Genomic DNA, 4,978 nt, shown 5'->3' on the forward strand with positions numbered 1-4,978 from the left:
CCATCCTACAGCAAAAAAACGTTAAGACCAGACTTCAAAGAGAAACTGCTGAGCTCCAGTTCATCTGCAAATTTGACACCATCAGCTCAGGACTAAACAAAGACTGTGAATGGCTTGCCAATTACAGAACCAGTTTCTCCTCCCTTGGTTTTCACACTTCAACTGCTAGAACAGGGCCTCATCCTCCCTGATTGATCTGACCTCGTTATCTCTAGCTTGCTTCTTGCTTGCTTATATATACCTGCCCCAGGAAATTTCCACCACTTGCATCCGAAGAAGTGGGTATTCACCCACGAAAGCTCATGCTGCAAAAACGTCTGTTAGTCTATAAGGTGCCACAGGATTCTTTGCTGCTTTTACAGAACCAGACTAACACGGCTACCCCTCTGATACTTGCCCTAGGCAAAACTGCCACCTTGCGCCCCCCCACCCGCCCTGCGGCAGTTCCCCGCCCCCCTCCGGCCCAGAGGCACCCTCCCCCGCAGCAGCTCCCTCCCCCAAAGAAGCTGTGCGGCGGCTCCCCACCCCAGCTCACCTCTGCTCTGCCTCCTCCCTGAGCACGCTGCCCCAGCTCTAATTCTCCTCCCCTCCCAGGCTTGTGGCGCCAAACAGCTGATTCGCGCTGCAAGCCTGGGAGGCGGGAGAATGGAGCGGCAACCCCGCACCCGAGGAGAGGGAGTCTGAGCCGCACCTGTCAGAGTGCCGCCGGCAGCCCAGCAACGCTGTAAACAAAAATTGGGGGCACCGTTTTTTGGCGCCCCCAAATCTTGGCGCCCTAGGCAACCGCTTAGTTTGCCTTAATGGTAGCACCAGCCCTGCTTTCAGCGCAGTCAGCACCGGGCAGCCAGGTTTTGCGTGCGGCTGCCAGCTGACTCTCGGCTCTGCACTGCCTTCCCGCATCCCCGGCCCATCTCGCTTGCTTCCAGGCTGCAGGCGGCGGCTGGCTGCCTGGCTCCCTGGCAATGAGAAGAGGAGGCTCCTGCCCACCCGCAGCTGCCCGGCTCACTAAGCCAAGCCCCGCTTGGCACACGCCACCCAGGCAGGGGTGGGCTCTGCCGGGAGGGGAAGGAGACCCCTAGCGCGGCGGGGGAGGGAGGCTGAGGAGCAGCAGCCCCGTTGTCCCCCGGCAAGCCCATGCAGAGTGAGGCAGCTGTGCGGCGGGGAAGGCAAACACCTCTTGAGCAGCCAGTCTCGCTAATATATCACCCCATCTAGCGCTTATTCAGCCTAATCTAGTTGGAGGAACCTCCTGCAAACTCCTCATAGATGTGAGCTGACTCTAAGGCGCCCTGGAATACTTGCTGCACATTTCTTAAAGCTACAGCACTCTCCCTCTGCCCCGGGTTCCCGGCGGAGTGTCTCTCCACTGTTAGGACCCTCGCTGGTCTCTTGCCCTCTCTGCTCGTCTTGCTGGAGGAAGAAACAGCTTTTTGTCCCAGCACTCGCTCTTACCATCGCAAGCCCTAAACCGATCAGCCCCCCAAAAACTTTCCCCCAAACCCAGTGATTTATTCCATGCGCAGTATTAGCTGTTTGACCATCTACGCGATCTGTTAAGCCCCAAATATTTAAATAAACATATTTCAGAGACCAATCTAAATAGATCAAATTCTTTCCAGTCTTCTGCAAAGTAGATCTAGGCATCTATTCCCTCCTCTCCCCACAGCAAGGCAGGGGCAGAATAGCATTATGCACAGGAATGCATACTTCTGCTGGGTACACTCGCTGTACTATAAGCACAAGGAAGAAGCTGCGCCTTTCAACTTGCTTATCTATTGGGAGAAATAAATGTGCGTTCCCATTTCGCCGAGATACTTCACTTTTAAACCTGTGGACAAGAAGTTTTAGTGTTGACGTTTCTGAAGCACGTTTTAAGGGGGGAAATCTGCTTCGGTTGGTAGTTCCTAGGAAGTCAAAGAATATTTGGTAACAAAAAAATGAAACCTTCCTTGTATGCTCCCCTGTCATAGTGCAAGAGGCAGCCCATCTCCCTGGCTCTTTGTGGCCTGTGTTATCACAAGGGTTTGTACAGAGATTGAGAGATGTGGCCTTCATTTGAGTTCATCAGGCAGCAGAGCTCGGGAACAGCAGATAAATCTTGGGCACCCAATGACTTTTTGTTGTTGTTTTTTCCTCCGCACTTCTAAGCGGAAATAATCAAGGGCCGATTTCTCTTCTGATTTACACGCCTGGACTTGGGGCTCGTCAGGTAGCACAAGCTGCGGCCCAAACGTGTTCTCTACTTGTTGGCATGCAACAACCACAGCACAAGGTTTCCACACAAAGGTCATCCCCAGCCTCCCGGGTCGGGCTGGGGTGCTGGGAAAGGAGGTGAGGAGTGAATTCAGGAATCTGGGGTGGTGGGGAATTTCCTACAGCCCTGTGGTTTGAAAACTACAAATATGAAGTGAGTCCCTTTGCTTTGGGGTTTATAACACGGACTCGTAGTAGCCTGGCACCCATTTTCGAGCAGCCCTCATTAAAGCGCTGCACGATGCGTGTGGCTGGAGACAGGCAAGTCTCAGATTCTCTGGCTCTGCCTGTTGGTCTTAGCATCTCTGGCAGGAGGGTGTGGTGTCACTTTAGTGACTAAATAATGAGTTGTTTACAGATCTAGTAAACAATCTAATCCCCCTGAACTTCCCCCCCACAGAGGCCTTCTTGTTAGGAGCCCCTGCTAAAGCTAGTAAAACAGCCCCACTCTCTCTGGCTTGGCACAAACCCGTCCCATTGGGGTCTCTCTCTGTCCTTTTCTTGCTGTTTCTTAAAAGGGGAACAACTGTCCCCCCCCCCCCATGCTTGGTGTATGAGCCTTCCGTCTAAGGCATCTAGAGGGACTCAGTACTCAGTGTTTCAAAAATGTTAGACTGCCAACCTGTGTCGTAGAGATGTCTTTTGTTTAAAAAAAAAAAAAAGACCCCATGAATAAAGCTACTTTAAGGGAAATTACTGCTTTGTCCAACCCTGGAGAGCTATGAGATCTTTGCTCACCAATCCTCATAAAACTTGTATTTGTCATGCCTTTTTGGTGACTTTAGTATTACGATCTATTATAAATAAAGTGCATTTCATTGACTGATTTTAAAATTAAATTAGTAACTGGAAAAAATGGCCAGTATTTTTTTTAAACCTGTGACAATTATAAACTACTGTATTCTGTCATTTACTTTCTTGAATCTAAAGTATATCTAAGTATAATCTAAAGTTCTCCTGTGAAATGCCACCTGTGCAAACCCTTCCGTGGCTGGATCATTCTTGTGTTTTCATTTTAAGCACAAATAAATATGTATAATGCATTTAAAAGTATGTAATTAGTAATTTGATAGGTCGGGTGGTGTCTTTTTTTATGTGTTCGCTCCCCCTGATGATAGAGCCTGGCTAGGCCACTGAGCTCGGGCACTGAGCTCGGGCACTGCACGGCTCACAGCCGTGCCCTGAACACAGGGGCGCTGGGCTCCGGGGACAATGCTGACTGAAGCCCATGGCAAGCGGCCCAGAGCCCGGGCCCTGAGGGAACCGAAGGGGCCATTCTCCCGGCCTGGTGGGGGCACCACAGGCAGAGCGGGGCTCAGGCTGGGCGCAGGCAAGGGGCAGAGGGCAGGCACGGGCTCTGCAGCAGGGCAGGCAGCTTGGCACGGCCCCAGCTGGCAGCCAGCCCCAGCTCTCACTGCCCACCCCAGGGCCCAGCCCGGGCTCCCCGACCGTGACTGGCCCCGCCCCTCGCCGAGCTTCCCCTACAGTGAGGAGCGCGGCTGATTCTGAATCCGTGGAGCTCACCGCGCAGGCGCGTCTGCTCAGCGACGCGCGTGCGCTCGCGGCACGCCGGCCTCATGCGCTCACTTCACTGCCAAGCCGGCTCGAGCCCGCGCGCACACCTGCCTCGCGCCGCCGCCACTGGGCCCAGCGGGCACGGTGAGAGCGAGGGGCAGGACGGGACCATGGCGACAGCGGGCTGGGAAAACGGGCGGGCGGAACCATGCGGCTAGGCGGGCGGGCGGGCGGGGGTGCGGACGGGGCCGGGCAGCCGCGGGGCTGAGGAGGCCGGGCCGGGCGGGGTGCGGCCCCGGGCGATGGGGTGTCTCTTGCAGGGCCCGCCCGCGGCAGGGGGACCCCGCAGGCACTGACAGCTCCGGGCCGGGGAAGGGCGGGCTGCGGCCCAGCTGGGGGCGGGGCTAAGACAGGGCCCGCCCTAAGGTGTGTTGGCGGCGTGGCACGGGCTGGGGTCGCGGGGAGGAGGGTTGTCTCGTTGCCCCAAAGCCCCGTGGCCGTGCCCCCCCCCAGCCCGCTGGGTGCTAGCCCCGGCCCCCTCAGCAGAGTGCCTGGGTCTCTGGATTGCCAGCTCCCGGGGGCAGGGGAGTCACTGTACAGCGCCTAGCACAATGGGCTCTGCCCGTGGCAATGCAGCAGGGCATGTGCCAGAGGGCTAGACATTGCAGCGCCCCAGGATCTGCAGTCCCCTTACTCCTCCCAGGCATAAGAGCCTCTGTTCCAGCCCCAGCTGCAGTGTCTACACAGCAAGATTAGGTGCGCTAGCCTGAGCCCTGCAACCCCCGGCTGGCAAGCTCCTTCCCAGATGCAGTGTAGATATCAGGCTCTGCCTAATTTCCTCAGCCATTTAAATATGGACTCTGTTGCTCTTTTACTCTGCTCCTGTAGTATGGGGGGGACTTCACTTAACTGGAGCAGCAAGACTTCCATGACACACAGCATCTGGTAGTGAAGCATACAGTTTGAAAAGGACTGGACATAGTTTATTGATAGTCCAGTAGACATCAGTGCACCTCTTCTGTTTGTGAATACTTGCTTTGAACATATTCGCAGAGCAGAGATTTTAATCTTCCTATACTTTTCTTATTTTTCCACAAATATTTTCAGAGAACATTCTTCTTTTGGTTTGGCCATATGTTTTTGTCCACTTAAATTGACAGAGATCTTGCTGTCTAACAAAGAATATTTTCTTTTCTAGGTCCTTAGACAA

This window comes from Mauremys reevesii, linkage group 23 (genome assembly GCF_016161935.1).
Source record: "Mauremys reevesii isolate NIE-2019 linkage group 23, ASM1616193v1, whole genome shotgun sequence".
NCBI classification, from domain to species: Eukaryota; Metazoa; Chordata; order Testudines; family Geoemydidae; genus Mauremys; species Mauremys reevesii.